Source organism: Caretta caretta, chromosome 15 (genome assembly GCF_965140235.1).
Source record: "Caretta caretta isolate rCarCar2 chromosome 15, rCarCar1.hap1, whole genome shotgun sequence".
Lineage (NCBI taxonomy): Eukaryota > Metazoa > Chordata > Testudines > Cheloniidae > Caretta > Caretta caretta.
In genome coordinates this window covers 20,753,212-20,776,066 of record NC_134220.1, presented here as the reverse complement: position 1 = coordinate 20,776,066, position 22,855 = coordinate 20,753,212, and the positions used below count along the sequence as shown (strand labels likewise).

The following is a 22,855-nucleotide window of genomic DNA, read 5'->3' as shown; positions in this document are numbered from 1 at the left end:
TCCCCATTTTATTCCACTGAGGTACCTAAACCAACCTGTAAAGCTCGTGCTCTGCTGGCTCTGAGCATCCCTGAAGCCGAGACTGCTAATTATTACAAACAATGCAGTGGTTTGGAGACATGGAGCAAGTGCCACTATTAATTAGAGGCTACAGCAATACCATTTTACACAGAATTGCCAACCCCACAGGGCCCAAAGGCTCTTACAAACTGCTATACAAACCACAGTGCAGAGAGAAATCTATCGCCCACTGCATTCAGCCACCCCTTGGATGGAAACAGTAACCCAGAAGCTGTTTAACAGCATGCAGCAACATTACAGAGCAGCTTAGGTCAGGAAGGGATGCCATATCCAGGCTCAAATCACAGAGGTATAGTACATGTAGCAACTATTTAATTAACTGAGCTGAAATTGGACTAGCACCCCAGGACTTGAAACCCTGCTCTTTCCTCAATGATCCCTGTATCTTTAATACCCACCAACAGTTAGTATGTTAGTCTTTCAGCTCCTCCAAAACACATGTGTAAAGGTGCAGTGCTTCCCAATTCAGGACAGAGCACCATTCCCTACCAACTGAGAAGGAAAAGTGCCTCTTGTTAGCCTCACCTTGCTTAGTTGGTGCACTACGGCTGTGAAAATGTTTGAGGCCACTAATCTCCTTTTTAGTGACATCCAAATTAGTACAATTATGGAAAAAGCTGTGAAGAAATTAACAGAAAATGATAAACTTTCTACAATGGCTTTAAAATCATGCTATAGAATTTATTAGACATTTATATCCTTGCTATAGAATTCTAGATGGTTCAAATAACCTATAGAGTATCTGATGGATCCTATTCGCAGTTAAATTATATAGCTCTTTTAGGTAATTTCTAAAGAATGCCATTACATTTATGTAGAATTCCATGGGTTTCATCAACATTAAATTCTTAGGGATTTAGGCACAAGGGTGGACCTGATCCCAGGTCACAAAAGGAGATCTTAATTAACATGGTAAAATGAACAGAAACATCTTCTCGGTTTTGATTAATACACTCATGAATCCACAGCAGATAAAATTACAGTCAAGGAATAACTTTTATATATTACCTCAGTTCTGCTAGAAAACTGTACTGTTTTCTATCACTGGAAGCAACCTTTATGCACCAGTCAATGCCTCACTATAGACAGAGGTGCTACATATTAAATTTTCTGTTTGGACTAACATTAAGGTGTATTGGTTTTTAAAGTCCGACCCTGACTGCCTTCACCCCTGACAGCTTAATAACTTTATATTAAACATATAAAACCACAGAAATGAAATTTTTTTTAAAAGAGAGAGACTCTATTTGTTCTCCATGCTGGTGCAGCCACATAGGTTCTCACCAGGTTACGTGAAAAGAACTTTTAGCTGTTGGCTCACAAATAATGTTGCTCGTATCAATATTTAAAATGAAAAAAAAAAGTGGGAGTGGGAGAAAGAGGAGGTTTATGAGCTCCCTGTTTAACATGGGAGCCAGAAGGTTTCATTTATCATCTCTTTCCTGTGGTGGCCAATGAATACTTGAATGTCTAAGAAAAGAAAAATATGGATAGCTGAAAAGCAAACGGAAATAAACTGCATCCATCCCAAAGCGAGTGCTGTATTTATTATTATTTTCACAGCTAGTTTCAATAACAAGCAATCCACATCTCATGGGCAATGATTCACAAATTATAAAGGCTTGTGGTAGGCTACAGCATTAAAGAAAAATGTGGAAGTTGTCCAAGAAGTATCAGGCTCCTAGATTTATGAATGACATAACTGTATTTAATAAAATGTAACCTGGAAGTAAATTAAATCCCTTAACGCTTGTGTGCCATTGAGACTGAAGAAAATGGAAGGGATAAGATAGCTGTGTTGCTCAATTAGACATTGAAGAATTAGGGCACAGACTACAGAAAGTTACAATCATGTACATATATTAGAGATGGATGGAAATCAAATCCCATCCAAACTGATCTTAACCCTGTTACTGAGGAATTCTTGACCCTACCAGAGCCCTAACTGAAATTAGTAACCAAAGACCAGACCTAGTTCAGCAACTGTGGCTGTCCCACAGCTCTTTGTGAGTCTGTACATCCACCTTCCCAGATTCTTGGTACACCTCACCACTGAAAGTGGAGAGAGAGAAGGGAGAAGCCCCATGAATAGTAACACCCCAGATAGCAACCAGCACCTAGTCCCAAACACCAATCTCCAACCCCCACATACTGCCAATCAACCACTTACTCAGCACAAACTCCTATACCTCAACCCAACACTAGTTCCAAAAATACCATGGTTTGCTCAGTGCACAAAGCCAGCCATTTATTTTTTAACCACAAAATCCACCCTATAATCCTCTACAAGGGATAGGATGGGCTGCAGCAAGAAGCCACAATGATTTTTTTGGAGCTGTAGTGGAAAAAGTCTTAGTATACTTTTTAAGCTCGGGGTTATCTTAGGTACTTCTACAACCCACATTACTGCAGCATCTAAGCATCTCACAGTCTTTAATGTATTTATCGTCACAACATTCGTGTGAGGTAGGGCAGTGCTATTATTCCCATTTTTACAGATAGGAACTAAGGCACAGTGAGACTAAGTCACTTGCCCGAGATCACTCAGGAAGTCTGTGATGACGCAAAGTCACAAGCTACCAGACTTGAATTCTCCCTCGAATGTAATACTGTACAATGTACAACCCAAACAAATTAAGGTTTTCAAGCACTAAAGTAAACTTCTGCATTTCCTGGGTTTTTGTCATTTTAATTGCGCAGCAGCAAGTGTCGCCGTAGCACTTTTTTGTGTATTCCTCTTTTATGTACACAGTACCATATAAACCTATAAAAGATTATAGTTTATTTCCCCCACCCCCCTCAAATATGTGAATATTTAAATATATCCATTTTAGGCACAGGCTGCTGTACTGAATCATGACTATGTGAATTTTCTAAATGAGCAAAACTAGCATCCACATAATATTACTAATAATGATCAGGATGGAAAATAGATAAGCAATGCAATTTGTTAGCTTCTTCTATGTGCAATATATGAAGTCATATAACTGTTTTGCTAAGCAAGTTGTGTCCTCTTAGCAAGGTTTCCAATACCAACTTACAATGCTGACAGCATTCCCCAGTCACATTTCCATGATTATATGTAAATATTTCCTAAATTAGACATGTTTCAAGCTCTATTTTAAATTTAATATAATGGGGTTAGTTTCAAAATATGCAAGGCAGAAAATGGCTATGGGGAATCTACCCATTTATATAAAGTTTATGAATTTTAATTTCCAAGGAGAGGAACAAAAAGTATCTATTCTAGATAATGTCTTCAACAATACAGCATGAAGCTAGTTCCGGTTACACTGTTGCAAGTAGAAAAGGAGTACTGGTGGCACCTTTGGATTGTAATGCGTCTCTTGCGTAAAGTTCACTTCATGAAATTCCCTGTAACCTTGGAAGCTATTCTAACAACTTATTCTGAGTGCCAAATGCTAATATGTAGCCTCACTTGGCTTCAAACTAATTGTGATATAGATCACTGTGTCCTTTACACGAGTATGATAAATTAAGCCATTTAGGCGATAAGAACGTTAGATGTAAAATAATGGCATATGGATGAATGTGTTAATAATAAAACCCTCAGACTTTTCTATTGCTCTGTGCAAAAGTCCCAGTCGGTATTAAAAAAAAAAAAAAGAGGTAAAGCTCTCCATTTTGGACTCACATTTGTTTAATTTACTGTGAGTTAAAGCCAGAGTCACTTTATTTCTGAATATTCAAACTCTTCAGAGAAGTGCTAGGAAAGTATTCAAAAGGACTGGGTCAACCGTGAGAGTCTCAAACTTAAGACAGTTTTGCTCTGGGCATAAAAGCATGAAGTAAGAATTCTTCCTTATTTCACCAGTGTGAAAAAAAACAACACCAAATAATAGATAGTATAGAGAGCAAAACCTTTTTCATGACAGGAAAAGAGGGAAGATGTTAAATACTCAGGAAAAGACTTGAGAGAAGCCAAATGTTTGGGGGTGGTGGGTGGAAAGCTGTACAGTAGGAGCGAGAATGCAGAACTAGCTGGGCTAGTTTTACAAGGTGGTACTGCCCTAACTGACATTCACACACAGCAAACACTGAATGGCCGGTTTTGAGTCATGGCCAAGGACAGGGCAAACAAGCTAGAGCAGCAATATTACTCCCTACACCAAATCCGCACCCATTTACAGAATCATGTTTTTGAGTTTCCTGGTGCCAAAGACGACCAGGAGCACCCAAGTCTTACAGCCGGACTGGAACTCTTCCCAGGATTCCTGAACTCTGAGAGTAGACACGGCGCTCAACATCTATCCTTTTATATCATGGTACCACTGGGCCCAGGGATCCTCGATCCTGTTTTACCACTCTTCCTATCTTTCCCCCCCCCCCCCGTTGTTTTTCTTCATTCATTCATTCCTCTGTAAATAAATATGACCCTTTCCTATATTCATTGTACTATTCTGGTCTCTCTGCTATTTTTTAAACATTTCTTCAGCTTGCTACTTAGTGGGGCACCCAGGCACATTAATTCCACGCTGCCACTTGCTATTATATCTTACTAAAGATGATGCACCAGACCACTCTTGGAAAGATTTCATTACTCATGATAAGGAGAGAAAATGTCAGCTGAAGAGCAATGTGATAAGGATCTGTTCTGATGAACAGTAAATTACTGTCCAGGACACGAGGTGGACCTTGGTGTTTGGATTTAATGGTCAGAGCTGTGGGGGTAGTCGGGCTTGGCGGTTCGAGTGGAACTGACCTGGAGTCATGGAAGGCCGTGGGACACCTGTGGGCATAGTCAAGAGCACAGCTGAGGGCCAGAACCAAGGATCAGAAGCAGAAAGCCAGAGCCAATAAGTGAGCTGGAGACTTGGTCAGGAAGCAGAGCCAGGGGTCAGAGCCATTGGTGTCAAGGTTGGAGAAGGGTAGGGGCTGAAGCAAGCACAAGAGCTAGTGGGGCAGGAGCAGGTACAGGAAGCAGGAGCAAGCACCACTGGGGGCATGGAACATGCTGAGCAGCCAGCAAGTGCAGCCAATCAAGCAGCCTGTGTAAGGGTCAGCTGTGTCCAGTGTGCTGCTAGGAGACTGCACCTGCTGCAGCTGGCTCCCTGACAACTGCAAAGGCCGGGGTTGCAGTCAGGTTTCATTTTCAATAGGCAGGAATTTCAATGGAGTCAGTTCACCAGTTCCTGTTGGGTTTTGAAAATAAACAGTTTTAATCTTTAATCAAATAACCTTGTAGAACTATTGGCATGCTAAAAGATTACGGGAACTACAAGTGCTTAGTACCCTCTTGCTGATAAGCAAACTCCAATGGGACTACTGCATAACTTCACTGGTATCTTATTACTGGCCTTTGAATTAAGTGATAATAGCAAGCAGCCCGCATGCTAGACTTTTAGGTGTATTACACATCACAGCCAATTCCATCATCAGATCTTCACAGTATGGTGGAGCTCAAAGAAGAAATGAACAATCCCTTAAATGATCCTCGAATGAAGCATAAAGATCACTTGTTTCATGTATTATTTGTCCCTAAATAATGTGTCTTGAATTATACCATCTGCTGTTTCAAGAACAAATTCTTTCTTCATTTTTCATAAATTTTGTTTTAAGGACATCTAGGAAGGTGGTTGCCTCTAATAATTCTACATTTCCAGGACAGATGCCAGCAAACATTTATCATGGCAATAATAACCCACTGGAAGGCCCAGGAGCACAACTTTACTTTATAACGTTATTCTGAAAAATGGAAGGGAGAAATAATCAGTGTGAACCAAAGGGAAGTGAATTCACTGTAGTTATAAAGTGAATAGTGTCAGAAACACTTCGCAAAGGCTCTTTGAGTTGATGATACAATTTGCCTTTACACAGTAGTTAAAAGAGAATATAGTGTGCCATGTTCTTAAGAAAAAATATTGTGCACAGGGGAATTTTTCCTGGTCTCCTAATGTTTGCCAAGCTTTCCAGGCTCAGATATCTTGCTTACATTTTGTGATGGATGTGATTGCACCAAATAAGGTTTCCCTACAAGTGATCCTAGGTTTTTGCCAATCCCAAGAGTTCAAACACCATGAATCAGCTCTTCCCCCAATAATGAAATTGCATTAAAATAGATTTTATTTGCCTTCTGGTTTTTGAGCATTTAATGTTCATATTTTCAACGTTCTCTCTGAAATCATGGGGGCTAGATATTTTTAAAACAAAAAGTTCAGATCCTCACATAATTACCTAATTCTAGGAACTGGGCTTTAAAGAAAAAATACCAAAAATGAAAAGACTTGCAGCAAAAGTCATGAGAGTTGGGGCAACACTGGAAAGCAATGAAATGATTATCCAAGACAACAGGGATGATAAAGCCTTGCACATGGCATAAAGTCAATATTTTAAAAAGACTGAGGGGGACCAAAAAAGGTGGGGCCTGCTGTATGATGGTTGATGAAGGCCTGTGCAGGCAGCAGAAGAATCTGTCTCCAATGATCCCCTAAACCACACCTCCTCTCCCCAAAGATATATACTTCTAGCAGACAGATGTCCCAAGAAAATAATTAAAAAGTTATTTCACACACAAGAGTGCTTCAGGCTTGCAGTGTGAGAAGCCTGTCCATTTGCCAGTGAAGGCTTGGCTGCTTAAACAGACAAAACTGAGAAGGCCAAAGAATATTGATTGACCACTGAAATGGATAACAAGGAGGTAATCTCTAAATACAAGATTTGAGCAGAGAAGGGGGATAGAGTATCTGGGCTGGATGCTCCTTTTGATTACACCAGAGTAACTTCTGTGGCACAAATGCACTTATACCATCACAAAGAAGTGTGAAAAGAAAGTTAGACCCACTGTGCTGGAAACTGATTTGGGAGAAACAGCAGAGAGAGAAATGGATCTGCAGCTCCAAATGGACAATACAGAAAATGGAGAGAGAAGAAACAAATTCAGAATCGAGGGGGTCTCTGAAAATAGTGAAGGTGGAATTCCTACTCGGCATGCACAAATCTGCATGTCAGCAAGCACAAATTAAGGAGTTGTTGAATTTGACCTCTGTTCAAGAGGTGAAAATAGATGGAACACAGGACTGGTAATAGACTTGTAGAAGATTTCAGGAGTAACGTCTCAAAGAGGAAAATGAAAGAGTTCAATGAAGGCTGGGGAGAAATTTTTTAAAAAATAAAAAACAAAAAACAGACAGGCTATACATAGCCTGGTGGATGTTTCACTAGCCAGGGAAGGGAAGCAACTCTGTGCCCAGGTCCTTTTTATTCACAGACTTTAAGGCCAAATAGGACCACTACACAAGTCTTCCAGAAAGGCATCCAGTCTTGATGGAAAGACATCAACAATAGAGAATTCACCACTTCCCTTGGCAGGTTAAGTGTTAGATCACCCTCACTGCTAAAAATTTATGCACTATTTCTGCTTTGAATTTGTTGGGCTTCAGCTTCCAGCCATTGGTCATGTTCTAGCTTTCTCCTCTAGATTAATGAGCCCTTGAATACATACTTTTTAGGACCCTTTCCTCAGGGCACCATTTATTGTTTACAACAAAGGTCACAAACTAAACAAAATAACTGAAAACATGACTCGTAGTCGCCAGAAGGTTTGCTCTGCCTTCTTGGAGAATTCAGAATCTTGGAGCAAAATTATCTGTTGATATAACTCCACTGACCCTGGATCTTGAGCTGAATTTTGTAGCATCAGTCCCCCATTGGTTTGGAGTGGATCTGCTCTTTTTTATAAAAAAGAAGAAAAATCCCATAGGCTTTTCAATTTTATGTATTATTTATTTTTTCTTCAGAAAAGAAAGTCTGCAGAATCTTTTCACAGATTTCCAGTGGCCCTAGCAAAGTGCAAACCTCAAAGGATTTGGTTCAGATAAGCCTCACAAAATCTGGACGTTTACTTGTATATTTGGGGGTGTTTCCACCTTTTTCCATATCCCAACTAGACCGATGTGGAATGTTGATGACAAAATGCAAAACTATTCAAAACCAAAGATTCACTGTATTTCATCACCCAGCGCAGAAATGATTTCCATAACAATCTTTCGTAAATAATAGAAATGTTTGAAGAAAATAAATCACAAAAACCAAATCATCATACAACCTTCTCTCACAAACTGATCCATTTTTCAAGCAAAAGTTACTTTTGCACTAAAGACCATGCAGAAATATGTCCACGTTAGATACCAAAACACTTATATCATTGGAATTGTGAATCAAAGGTAATTTGAGGAGCTGAAAAGTCATGCAAAAACAAGAACAACTTTTGTGGAAAATTCCACAAACCAAAATTATAAATGTCATTCAGCTCTGATACCATCCTTCATCCTCCTTCTCTCCCTAACTAGGTCTTTCACAGTTACTTAAATCTCCAATTCAATATTCTGTTTGAACACACACACACACACAGACATAAATGAAAGGCAAAGAAAGGGATATGAAATAAAGAGGTGCTTAAATGAATGTTTCTTTCTTTTCCTCCATTGATCTGAAATATGTGCTTAATGAATCCAAAATGGAGCTGCAAAGCTTGAAGCTTATTTTCTCTTTCATTTTTTTTTCTTCCAAATCTCACTAGTCTGACCCCCAGGACCAAGTTTTGGCTCTCACTTACAACCATTAAACCCCTATTGATATTCAGGGAGTTGCACAGGCATAACTACAGGCAGAATTTAATCAACAGTACCTGTGCTGGGTTCAACATACAGTTATACTGGTGAATTAGACAGCCACCTCAAATTTTACATTCCTTTAACTCAAGATAATCCATACAATTACCTAAATTGCCTAATCACAGGTTCAGTTCTGAATAGATTAGGTTCTTGTGACTTTTCTCTAATGTAATAGAGTAATTGCAATGGTTCCTGGTGAATAAAAATAGAAATCTACGGAAGTTATTGGGGAAAAAAATCTTCTGCACAACATGTTCTTCACAGTACACCATCAGACATTAAGAATTTATACAGGACAATCAATGTAAAAGGAAACAGTGTGGAAATGGGACATGTGCAAAATAGTAATGTATGTATTAATTTAGGAGACTAAAGAGGACTTTTTTTTAAATTAACGTATTCGAATTATTATATGAACTGTCCAGGAAGATCCAAAAGGTCAACAAGGGGAAGACATGTGGCTGTATCCTTCCCCACCTGAAGAAATCCAACCACTAGCTTTTGTGCTATATCTTCCTAAAATCGTATATAACTGTTCAAATATTTCACACACACACACTCCACAGATTTATGTACTTATGACTGTGCTTGGCCGTTACAATTTCTGCTTGTGTAGGGACAAATCCTGTAGTCTTTTTCCCAAAAAAGAACTTTCAGGCTTACTTTTGTCACTAACACCTGCAGGAATTGAGTAAAAGGTAATGAAAGGCTTCCATTAACATCAGTGGGAAATCCAAATATGAGCAGCTGGTGGGACTGACAACAGGAGGTCTGTGCACAAAGGAATTGCAGGATTGACTCCCCAAGGTGACAGAAATACTCTGTTTTTGTTTTTTCTCTTTCTCATATTGGATGAATCTGCTGAGCAGAAGACTCTGTTTTCTCCCTTCACAACCCAGGGTCATATCAGGATCCAGCCAATAGAATGAGCATGGTGGAAATGCTTTAAAAGGCTCTGTCATAGGAAGGGAAATCTCTCTGGGGATCCAACAGTACCAACAGGAGGCAGCCTGAGCCTAGGGGACCAGATGAGAAGATGATAGCAGAGCAGTGGAACCAGCAGCTTCTGCCAGCCATATAACACAAACCTGTGAAGAAGCAGCAGAGAGTAGGGCAGGGACCATGGAGCCAGACCGCTGAAAAGACTAGTCCTGAAAGGGGTTCACAGGAGCACATAGGCAACAGCCTTCAAAGGCTCTTAAAGGGGCAGTTATTGGAAATAAGCTGAGATAGCCAAGAGAACAAAGGGGATTGATCTAGAAAGTGTCAGTGTGATCAGACAGTACATGAGGCCCTAAGGAAAGAGGCCAATGTATTGGGCATCCATAACAGGGACTGTAGGGTGGGGCTTGCAGCTGACTTGTCACCACAGGGAAAGCAGCCTTCAGGCAAGAGATACGTGTCAGCTGCTATATCTGGATAGCCGTTTGAAGAGGCCCCGAACAAACTAACAGAGTGAAGAACTTGACGCTGGTCAGTGGGACCTCAGGGTGATTCCTAAGTATCCTTGAACAGAGGAATGGACTAAAAGAGGCACTCAAAGTATTTGGCCTCAGGAGCCATAACCATCTTTTGGGCTGTGTGACAGGGTGTGCATACCCCGCACTAGGCAAGATAGCGTTAATCCCACATTATAGGCAGTGGAAGTCCTGCCCCTCAGACCATGCTGGGCATGCTCCAGCTGCTGCCTCTGTATAAAAGGGAAAAGCCCAGCTCATTCTGGGCTGACCGTTGTGGAGAAAGGATGCTCAATGGAGGCTCCATCCCAGGAGCCACTTCAGCCTCTGACTGCAGGAACCAGAGACCCTGAGGCCCAGACAGGAGACCGGTTGCCTACAGCCAGCCGACAGGACTCAGAGTCCCAACAAACTACCAGCACTGGGAAGCTCGGAGACCCCGATGACGAATGGACCCCAGCTCCAGGACTCACGTAGGAAGTGGCCCAGAGAGGTGGAGTGAGTGGCATCTCCCATCCGACGAAAGTCAGCGTGTTGTGGTAGTATCCCCAATGACTGGATGGTGACCACACTCACTGCCGACAGGCCCCTGGGCCGGAGCCCAGTGGAGAGGGAGGGCCCAGGTTCCCCTACCCCAGCCACCACCCACCCCTAGGTGGGGGGCCCACCTCACTGACTCTGGCCATTAGGCTGCACAGCCCTGAACTCAAGGGCAGCTGCACTGACTCTGGCCACTAGGGCAGCTATATAGAGTCCAGAAATTAGGCCATCAGGCCCTTTGCCTGAGGGCAGCCATCTTGGCTCTGACCACTGAGCAGTGCTGCCTTCAGCCTAAGGATCGTCTGAAAGATAGTAGTCGCAGTGATATCTCAACTCCACCTCACCCTGAAACAGGACGGGGTATGCATACTCCACTACAGGCTGCCTCCCAGAGGCCAACTTAGAAATCACTGTCTTAACTCTGTTTAAGCCACTGTACCTAGGATACTTACGGTATATAGATATGAGGGATGGTCCAGTGGTTAGGGACCTAGCTCGGCTCTTAGGAGATCTGCATTCAGGTTCCCACTCCACCACAGATTTCCTGTGTGATCTTGGGCAAACCACTTAGCCTGTCTGTGCCTCACTTCCTCTCTGTAAAACGGTGAAATAGCATTGCCCTATCTCACAGCGGTGGTGTGAGGATAATAAATACATTAAAAGATTGTGAAGTTCTCAGATACTATGGTGATAGGAGCCACATATGGTAGGTATTATCAACCTTTTCTTTCTGCTACACCTAATAAGCAAACCATTCATTTGAGCCAGGCATCTTAGCGCTCACTGGGAGAGCCTGCTAGGTTTTAGAACATAGAGGGCCTATTAGCTGAAGGGCCTTCAGGATTTGCCTGAGTGTCATGGTACACAAGGTATGCTACCAAGTTCTGCATGTGAAATAATTCTGGTGTACCACACTAGAGCATCAGTGCCATCAGGTAGGCACATTACAGTACCTGAAGTTTTGAACATGCCACTAGATACATCTGCAAATGCTAGTAGGATATTAATGTAAACCATCTGAATATTAGTCACAGTAGCTTTTGTAAAAAATAAGTGACTGTATTGATGGGAATGGATTTATTACATATCATACATTTTGTGCCTTCACTACTTTTGATAGTTTTCTTGGGTTAGTTTTTGCTTCCCCACCCCCCTCCACCTCCCAGAAAGACAGCAAAAAGAGGTAGCTATAACAGTTAATGAGAGAAGCATATTTTCTGCAAGTTCTATCAGTTGGGAATACAAAAAGAAGCCCTTCTGAGCCAAAAGTAAATGAATAAGAGTTTAATTATCTAATATGTTAAAAAGCAAGGCTTCATTACAGCCTGAAATGTATATTCACATTCTGCACCTATACTTGTGAATAGATCTATTACTAACCTATCAAGTACAGACACACAGGGTAAAAGATTTTAAAATAAAGGGCATTAAAATATCAGACAGTGCCCTGATAAAACTATCAATCTCATTAACTGAAAAAACCAGCAAGATACGATACTTAGGTGGAGAAATAATTTTACTACAAAACCCTCGTCATGTTAATGATCTAAAAGCTACACAGCGGGGCCATTTAGACAACAATGATAACGGCACGGGAACAGATGAAATGCTTTGAGACACAGCCAAAGTGATAAGAAACAAAATAACAGAGAGATCTGACACACTGAAAACAACAAACAACAGCTTTCCAAAAAAAGAACACACAGTAGGTATGAAAGAGCTAAGACCTTGTTTCATCTTAATGATCTGCAAGGGCAAGTAAACCTAACAGAGCTGGGCAAAAAATTCTGGAGTAGTTTAATTGCCAAAAATGCAGTTTTGGTCAACCCCAAACTCTCCATCTTGGAGAGCAGATTTAATAAAGAAACCTGACCCTACCTAGAAAAGAGAAGGGAATTCAAAAATGGAGGACATTTTTGGAGAATGAGCCCCTCTGTAGAAGAGTATCTCCCTGGCTGGCATGCTCCCTCATGGCTGGGCATGGTGTACTGAGGCTCTCCTCCTCTGGCACCCCTTGCCAATAGCTACTCTGGCCCTGTGGTAGTCATCTACTTCTTGGCCATGTGGTCAGGTCACTTTCAGTCCCACACCTTTGGGATAACAGAGTCCCACAAATAACGACCCAAGAACCTTACGCCAAGTCTGGGCCCAGGGTTCCTTACAGCTCTTGCTCTCGGCTTTCAATAGCCCTTATCCCCTTATATCAGGAGGTTTCACATCACCTTTTTCAGTGACTGATAGGAAAACCTAGGCCCTCCCTCTGCTCTGGGTTCCAGTTTAGAGACCTGTAGCAAGCAACTATGGTCTGCTCCCTCATATTCCTTGCTGCTTCCCTGGATGACTTCCTACCTTGGTTATTGCTAGGATCTTTTCCCCAGCTCCTTTCTGGGTTCCATAGAGTTCTTTCTGGCTCTTATAGCAAGCCAACCCTTCCAGTCCCAGGTTTTCTCCCTGGAGGTCCAGTTCCTGCCTTTTTATCAAAGCTCAATGCGCTCAGCCAGGTTTATTGTCAACGAAACATGGTAATAGCACTTTATACTAAGACATGTATGCCCGTTACAATGGACAAACTCAGTAAGTTGTGGGACTTTCTGTTCTCCCCTAGGCCAAAGGTTTAAGGCAAGGCATCCCAACATTTATAGATTATTTGTCTCAATCTGGGATAAATAGCGTACATCCCACCTTACGTGTTTCATGACATTTTTGTTACCTCCCCTTGTACCTTTCTCCTTATGTTTCAGATGAAACATCCCTATTCATCACTTCTGTCAAACCATTTTATCTTGCACTAGGTTGGGGTGTACTTGTGCTAGCCTGTTGGAATGTGTTTACATATTCAGTGTGTTTTAGCAATGTTACCAGTTCCTGTGCCAAGTTCACATACTGGACAGTGAACCTGCAAGCAGACATCTGCTTTGTAACAGGGCCTGACTTTTGCTCATAGTCTGACTCTTGCTAACTTTGCTTTATATTAGCAGGACCTGACTTTAGTTCAGGCCTTAGGCCTCATACCAGGCTCTCTCTCCTTACTACAGCCTCTGTAGAGTACCGACTGTTTGCCAGCCTTTCAAATGAACAGCTAAGATGAGACCAAACTTTCCCTGTGTTGTGCTACCCTTATAAAAGTAAGACAGGAACTAAGGTGCCAAACACGGTCTTTACTGGAAATAGTTCACAGAAGATATTGGAATGCTATAAATAGTAAAGACAAATGGGTAGTGATGGCATGGAATAATCTGTTGTATAATCCAGATGTTGCCTCTGAACAGCAGTGTTCTATTGCCTTATACAAAATATTTATTAGGGGGAAGAATCAGACATTGGAGTACAAGAATGTGAGCTATTGCAATGGGATTTTCTTTTCTTTAAAGGAAGAAGCAAATTATTTATACATGGATGAGAGCGAGATGGCAGAGGTAGGGTGGAACGGAGCTGGGAATTTACTGTGATATTAATTATGTAGCTCTTGTAAGTTTTATATATATATATATATATATATATATATATATGTTGTAGTACATCTGTTTGCTGGTTTGACATCTGGATTCATATCTCAAAGAAGACAGGGAGCTGATAACAGTAGAGGCACTTGTATTTCTGGATTCTGGAGGATTCCCCCAGGAAACACCACAAAGCTGCTACATGTACAAATTTTTGCAAAGTCTATCTTCTACAGTACAACTCCACTTTGTGCTCTAAGTGGTATTTAACCATTGCTTCCTCACAATATCCATCGACAAAAATAGAGGAATGCCAATAAATGAAGTAGTGGTTTGCTGCCCCAGATAGCAATGGATCATGAGAAGGATAGTGAAAAAGCTGAGAACAAGCAAGCCATCTTCATTTGTCCCCTGCTGTCTTTTATATCCAGTAGTTCCTCCTCCTCCTCTTCTTCTAAACTGTAGGGCAGAGCTAAGAGGCACTGAAGTGTACTTGTCAAAAATACCCTTCAGAAAACAAACATCAGGCTCCTTGTCTCCTTCCTGGAAGCCTACTTAAGGAACAAGAAAATGCTACCAGCATAGGAAGGTCCCCTGTGTAACACTTTCCGAAACAAGACACTTAGCTTGCCTTGTCAAAGTAGGCAAGGTATGCCTCCTCCAGAATTTCTTTGCAACACTCAGCAGGGCTGGGAATAGTGGCACAAACCCAACAAGCAAGTAATATGGAAACAATGGACACAATATTAATGAGGTAAAACATAGGACACTTTCATCTCAGAGATTCAACTGCTGCTACTGGTTGTACAGTGCAGATATTGATACAGTTTGACCCTGACAGTGATAAGCACAGGGGGCAATGTCAGTTCAAGGCAGGAAGGTATAACACAGGACAGAACCCTCTTAATGAGAATCCCACAGTGCTGTAAAATGCAGCACTCAACAGTCCAGAATGACTGCAGAGATGTCTCTCACAAACCTGATATTGCAGTAAATTACATTACTGAGAATCTGGTTACAATTTTTAAAAAGTTTCTACCTAATCCCAGGCAGTTTAGCGGATGCTTGAAACCCTGAAGCATCACGGTTTATATCCCTTACCAATTGTTGATCCTGTCTAATGTAACTGGCTTAAAAAAAAAGAAAGAAAGAAAGAACCCTAACAAACATCTATTGAAGGAGCATTTCTAGCTTTCTTGTCAGCAACATTACACAAAGTGACCAAGCATATGGTGTTATGCTCTGCTGTTCAAAGGGTAGTGGCCCATATTTCCTGATGGTAATTCGCACACACTACATTCATTAATGATAGGAAAACCTCAGAGTAGGAATGTACAAAAAGGAGAAACTCTCACAAAGAAAGTTTTTATATTATTTTATATTTTCAAAAATGTTCTAATTTAGTTTAAAAAACAAACTAGGAAATCAGTTCTAAGTTTTGATTGGAAAAAAATTCAAAACGTTGCAATTGAAAATATGAAAATTTAACTTTGGAAAGAAATCAGTTCTTGTTACATCACAGCCATGCAACATTTTGAATTTCACATTTCTCGGGGGGCAAAGGGGGATGAAAGGATTATTTCACCAACCTAGAAAAAGCATGACCCCCAAGTCCCAGGTCTTAGACCCAAACTTCTGGAAAAATTGTATCTAGCTCTGTAGGTGAGGTTCAAATACATCCCTAATCTAAACTGTTATCTACCAGGCAATCCCTATACTTGACATGCAGAATCACAACCCTGGAGTCAGTGTTGAACAGCAACATGCTTGTCCCGAACACTTCTGCAAGAGCCAGAGCCCCAGCTGGTGAGAAATTGACATAGCTCCACGGAGGTTTAAACTAGCTGAAGGTCTGGCCCCAAATGTTTTTATTATTTCACATCACCTTAATTTTTCCATGTTTAAATCCTTTGTTGGTTTTAATTAATTTGTCCCCCGAGGCGCGTGAGCTGGAAATTCTTTATTTAAAGAGCAAGAGCAGACACCTGTACACAAGGCAGACTTTTTCCCCCAAGGTCAATCAGCTTTAACAATTCTAGCTGAAGGGGAGTTTCAGGTCACTGAGTAGTCTCAATGTTGTTATGCATTTTGTTTTCTTCTTATCAGCGCCATGTATGCTATCTTTCGTCTGGGTATTTTGAGACCTTTTCTCAAGTGTGCTTGAGACTTGAGACTGACTGAGTTTTCAGTCTTTATTCCACAAACATGCTGAAATGAATCCAAGGCAAGGGGAAAAATCCTACCAACACTACCTGCACAGGACTGAATCAGGGTACAGGTATGTTCACCATGTTCTTTACAGTAGCTAGCTCTAGACGCTTCAGCGCAATCTAGATCAGTCTTCACTGCAGAGTTAGTCTGGGCTTTTACTCAGGTGTTATCCCTAGCCCGACCTCTCAGCCACAAACAAAAACCTCTGAGGCGAGTTTGATGGTGCTTTCCACCTGAGTTAGCAAGCTTGTCCAAGGCTATAAGCTAATGCCGAGGTTCTGCTTTCCCTCAGGGTGGTTAACCCCTCACCCCCAATTTGCAGTGAGGACACAGGCTAATGCCATGTATACACTACAGCAGCACAGCTATGTGTATCTGCAGCTCCCCCTGCATTGACAGAAGGGTTTTGTTTTTTTTCCTGTTAATGTCGGTAATCCACCTCTCCAAGAGGTGGTGACTAGGTCGACTGAAGAATTCTGCCATCGACCGAGCTGTGTCCACAGTGGGCGTTAGGTTGACCTAACTACATCGCACAGGGCATAATATTTTTCGCAGCTCTGAGCAATATAGCTTTTGATCTAATTTTTAAGTGTAGATCATGCCTAAAATCATTTAAGTTCTGATCTTCCATCGTTTTCCTACAATCCACCCCATATGCCCAGAAAGACAGACAAGTCGTCCCACAATTCACTGGGAAAGAATCAAAGCAATTCAGATTACTGCAGCATGAGTAACCATAGGATGTGCCCCCCAGAAGTCCTAGTGATACACAGAGGTGAGTGCAGTGCCGGTGAGGACAGAGCGATTTGAACATTGTACTGTGGCTGATTACACCAAGTGCTGAACACCTGGTTTAGCTCTGCAGTGGAAATATGCCGTACATGGCTACAAAAACCAACCCCCAAAATAGATTAGAGTAGTTAAAAAGTGACAAATGAATAGTTTTGTGAGGTCATGAGGACCTAGATGCATTTACAGCCTTATTCACAGTTTGTCTGTTTAAGTTTGAAAGATCATACAAGATATTACACAAAAAACATTTTGACTGAAAACATCCACAGCACGAAGTGTGCCCTACTCTTCCACATGCTTGTTAGTTTTGTATGAAATGTAATCGCTTAGGCATTTCTTATTAGAGGAACAAGAATTGGCAGATTTTTCATATGTACTTTTTTTTTTATTTCCATGACAGCTATGGAGCTGCTGCTGTTGACTATGAGACAGGAGCAAGGTCCTAAGATACAGCTAAGCAAATAATCAGCATTTATTTTATTTATTTACATACATCAACCCTGTTGGTTAAAATACAAAAGTTGTTTAGGTTTTCCCTGTGCATAAAGTCATTTATAGATATGGTGTCACAGATATGAAAATAGGATTTATTTTTTCATCTCCTGGGCCTTCTGCTGCCTTCCTGAAAGTTTTACCACAGAAATGCAAAGTTATTCTTATTTATATTGTAGTAGGACCTAGTAGCACCAGGACCCCATTGTATAGGCACTGTACAAACACAGAACAAAAAAAAAAGTTTCTACCTGTATTTGGCTAGTTGCTAAAGGTCTTTCTTTCACAGACTGTGGCCTGTGCAGACTCTGTGGTATAACAAAGGAGGACTTGTGGCACCTTAGAGACTAACCAATTTATTTGAGGATAAGCTTTCATGAGCTACAGCTCACTTCATCCACTTTATGCATCCGATGAAGTGAGCTGTAGCTCACGAAAGCTTATGCTCAAATAAATTGGTTAGTCTCTAAGGTGCCACAAGTCCTCCTGTTCTTTTTGCGAATACAGACTAACACGGCTGCTACTCTGAAACCTATGGTATAACAGATAATTAAAGTCTTATTTCAAGAAGAATTGAGTTAAGAATTAACTACAACCACTCTCTGATGTTTGAGGCAGTGCCAACAGAAGCTGTTTTATGCTTTGTTTCAATTCCAAAGCAGATGGCTATACTAGGAACTGAAACACCAAAGTTATGAAATATCATTGATCCTTCCATTCCAATGAGTTTCCAACATCTGCAGTAGAAAAAAAGAAAGTCTGCCCTCAGGACAGCTCAAACCTAGCCCAGTAAAGGTCTGATACAATTTCTATTAAAGTTTAATTGCCAGAAGTTTTATTGAAAAGGTTCTCTCTAAATTGGCTGAAGTACTGTGAAGTACAGTGGATACAGTCTATTAAAGAACAGTTATACTTTAGCTTGCAGGTAACACTGATCGCACAGTTGTACTTTGTTTGTAATGGTGGAAATGGTTTATTTATATTACCAAACATTAAAAATCTCAGCTAGATTTATCAGCAAACATGCGCCAACACTTATCTTTAGGCTTAGGTGTTCAGCCCCTTTTATTTTTCTATAAAGGTCGACGTTTGGAGAAAAGCATTGAGTGTTACAGATAACTAATAGCAGGAGAGGCAAATACCACAAAAAGTGGTTCACACAAGTACTAGAGCAGTTCATTTCAAAAGCTCGCCTCCTGATCGTTCCAAGTCATTCTCTTCACAGTAGTCTCAATTTTGCCAAATAATATCCAGTGGGACTTTGTACTCATACCCTGGGCACTACAGCACGACAATCTGGAAAGCTGGAAGTAATAGTTCAAAGCTATTCACCACATCCAGTTGACTTAGATAGTTCCATACAGTAATAATACAGTTTGCCTGTAACTCCATAACCTTTTGCTTCCTTTTAGCAGGAAAGTATAATGTGAAACACCTCCTTTAATTTTTCTGAAATTGTGACATTATGAAAAGCCAGTAGAGCAATAAGACTCCCTGTGTAATTAACTTTGCTTCGATAGCAATGAACAGCGATGTAGTATAATTATAATGCAGAGCAAAATTCCTAAAATAATTTTGCTGAGGAAATGCTCTACTATATTGGGAAGAATTAATACTGCAATATAATGTTTTATGTAATACGAGTGCTACAAGATGTTACTAAGTCCAGGGCTTAAATTAGAAGTTTTATTGCTCATTCAGTAGTTTTTAAAACTTAAATCCAATTTACATAATCTTTGTAGGATTTATATTTTTTATGGCTATGTGGCAATCAGAATCAAATTTAAAACTAAGGAATAAGACTATCTGAACTGCCTTCTTTGCTGCTGCAACGTGGATCTGTTCTGGGAGCAACAGAAATCAAGAGATCCAAGTTATGGCCAGTCGTATTAGGCAGATACATTAACTGGCTGGATCTGGAATGTTGCTGAGCAGAGGTTAAAAATGTTGATCTTGAAGCTTAAACTTGTAGGTTCTTGAGTCTTGACTTCAGAAAGCTGGTACAATAAAAGCAGAGGTGCTAAGCCAACTGTGTGACCAGCAAAGGAGTTATCCAATGATTACAGCATAAATTAAATCTTTTTGCCTTTGTGCTGATTTAGCCTGCAGAAGAGAGGGAAGCAAACTGTGCCCCTTTCTATAATGCAGCCCATTCAGTAGTGTAGTTGACAGGAAATGGAGTTCCCCCATTTCCCATTTGGGGAGTATGGAGTTTACCCACTGAGCCCATTGACTTCATGAATTTTTGGCTAGAGCTAGAGTATAGAATCATAGAAGATTAGGGTTGGAAGAGACCTCAGGAGGTCATCTAGTCCAACCCCCTGCTCAAAGCACATAGGAAGTACACAGGAAGGTCAAGAGGGGGAGGAGTAGAAATGATACATAGACAGTTTTCACCGTGTGACACTCCATGGCTTTCCCCAAAGTTTTACCCCCCTAAGCATAGCGTGGCAGAGGGAGACAGTGCAGAGGCATTAAGTTTTCCTTGGTGAATAAGGGATTGCAGACAGATGCTCAGTGCAGGGTTTATAACAGTGAAAGCTTGGGAGACACAGCAACAACAATGCCTTTGGAAAATCCAACTCCTGGGCTGATAGGAGTGCGTTGAACCCTGTAGTGGAGCATTTGTTCTTTGTTTATTTTAGTCTTACTTTGCTTTCTTGTTCTAAACAGTCTTTAAAGGAGAAAACCCTGCTGAATGCCACTATGTTTTTTCCTTCTGGGTCATTTCATCATCTTACAGGGCCCATGGTTCCTTTGAAAGAATAACCTTATCCCTGCCTCAGCCACTCCCAACAATTTGTGGATCATGATCCTCCACGAGGAATAATTGAGTTCAATTAAAAGGAGATTCATGGAACTTTGCTTTAAGGACAAACCCAAAGCTGGATATGGTAACTGTTCTTCCTTTACTCATAAAAAGTACATGAAATCTTTGAAACTCATTTGATTATTGCCTAAAGAATCTCTACAACCTCAAGTGGAATAGCAGAATTACTAATATTTCAGCCAAGTTCAAGGCATACCTCTTGGATCTCTTTGCCTCTATGCAACAAGCATTTCTCCACTTTGATGTCACTCACATGTAATTAGTTCCCCAGTCAGCACCTCCAATCATTAGTCTGGTAAATCTGTTTTTTGTCTGCTCTAACCTATTGTCTGCTTTAATCATGCACATTATAAGTGAAGTGAAGTGTAATATGATAAATTACTAGGTTGCAATGGCAAATCTCTAATACAGTAAATCTTTAATGTCATATTAGGAACACAGTCTTGGCATTATAGAACATAGGACTAAAATGTCCCTGCACATTTTGAATAGAAATGAGTAAACAGACTATGCAGGGGTCACCAAAATTCTCATGGGAAAGAAAAAAAAAAGTGGCACTTGAAAACTCTGTGTTAAACGATTGGAAATTAACAGGTGAATGAGCTTGCATTGGTGGATTTGGTACCTTGGATCCAGACTGATAACTTTAATGTTACCAAGCAACCATAGCAGTGAGCTAAGGAGACATGACTAAAGATGACATGACTAAACACATAGGGAAGAGATATATGGGAAACTGAAATGACAAGGGTGCTGAGGTAGATTGGTTACTGTTGTAATTGGGAGGTAGCTTGTCAGTGCTGTGTTGTGATTTATAAATACATAATAAACCGCTACGTTTACACAGTGCTCTTCAGAGACAGACCCAAGGTGCTTTGCAGTTCAAACGCAGCTTAAAGCAGCAAACACCAAGATACCTTTTCAATTTTTACTTTAAAAATAAACTACCACAAAAACCACCACTCTAGAACAGATCCAGCTTCACCAGTATAGAAAAGGAAGATGATTCCTTAACCAAAAGGGAATAAAACAGCACAATTGCTAGCCTCAAACACCTTCAAATTTCAATTAGAACAGACCAGAGGATTGGCTGACTTTGGAAGTTAGTAATAATCTATTAAGCTGGTTCAAGTCCAGCCAGGTTTGAAGTGACCAAAAGTGACAAGACAGATATTTGTACTGCTATGTATATGAAATTAGTTCATTACAATTTAAGATAGCACCTACCCACGCTCAAAGGGTAGTTCTACACTGCAATCAGAGGTGTGATTGCTGCTAGCTTTAATCTAACTAGCACAGCTAAAAATAACAGTGAAAATGCGGCAGCAGAGACCCCAGAGTGGACTAGCAATGCTTGTATAGCCTGCGGCAGGGTCCATGCCACTACTTCCTCACGACTATTTTTAACCACACTCGCTATATTAAAGCGAGCAGGAGTATGTCTACCTGAGCTACAATCAGAAGAACTTCAGTGGCAGAGCAGATATACCCTAAGCACCATCCAAGGATTTGACACAATATCTTTAATCCACACAAAATACAAACACAAAGATTCGGCCAGGCCTCCATACAACACAGATCACATGGAAACAATAAGAGGTATTAAACCCCAGCACATACCTCTCATGGAGCAGGCCCTGGAATGGGTTCTTATCCTTCCTGCAACAGGGTTCAGACTCAACTGGCACCTCTCGGTCTTGTTCTCCAGTACTTCGGCTGTCATTACAGTTGTAAGCCTCTAAGCTGTTGCAGTGGTGAAGAACATCTGAAAAAATATGAACCAGCTGTAACAGATGCACAGGAGTCTAAATGAGGCTGCAGAGAGTCTGGGACAGCAGCTTTGAGAGGTGCCAACTTCCCCATTCATCCCCCATGAGCTGCTAATGAAGATGCAAAACTTGCCTAGCCCTGGTGCGGGAAATGGAGAGGGCTGCCTGAGGTACGTTTTTAGGGCTTGGAGCTCATTAGGGTATAGGAGGTTCCTCCATGCAGTCTATTTTTTCACATTTGTTTGACTACTTTTGATTAATGCTGTGGTTTACATTTTGTACCTTCCTTAGAAAGTGCCTTAGAGTGTGCAGATAAATGCAAACAGAAACAAAATGTAAACAACACAGGTCAGAAAACTTAAAAATAATGAATTTCAACAATCAAGCAACAACAAAGGGAATCAATTAACATCTCTCAAGGTCTACCAAAGTGTCTACTTGCTTAGAGATCAAGACCGAACAGTTAAGGCAGTATTATACAGTTTAGGAAAAGGAAAAATTTTCAGACAGTATTTTCTTCTCTTTCTTTTTAGTTTGCAAGTTTCATTGGCTTTTGCTGTTGTTATTGTTTTTTAAAATCAATTAACTGAAGTGATCAATTCATTGAAAT

General features: G+C 40.8%; 1 long non-coding RNA gene across 1 annotated transcript in view; it reads right to left on the bottom strand.

Annotated features, from left to right (window-relative positions):
* LOC142069314 (uncharacterized) overlaps positions 1 to 22,237 on the bottom strand; it is a 440,919-nt gene extending 418,682 nt beyond the window's left edge. Inside the window, exon 1 of the long non-coding RNA XR_012665074.1 lies at positions 22,097 to 22,237. This is a non-coding gene — a long non-coding RNA (uncharacterized LOC142069314). The remainder of the gene's footprint in view (positions 1 to 22,096) is intronic.
* Positions 22,238 to 22,855: the final 618 nt, after the last annotated feature.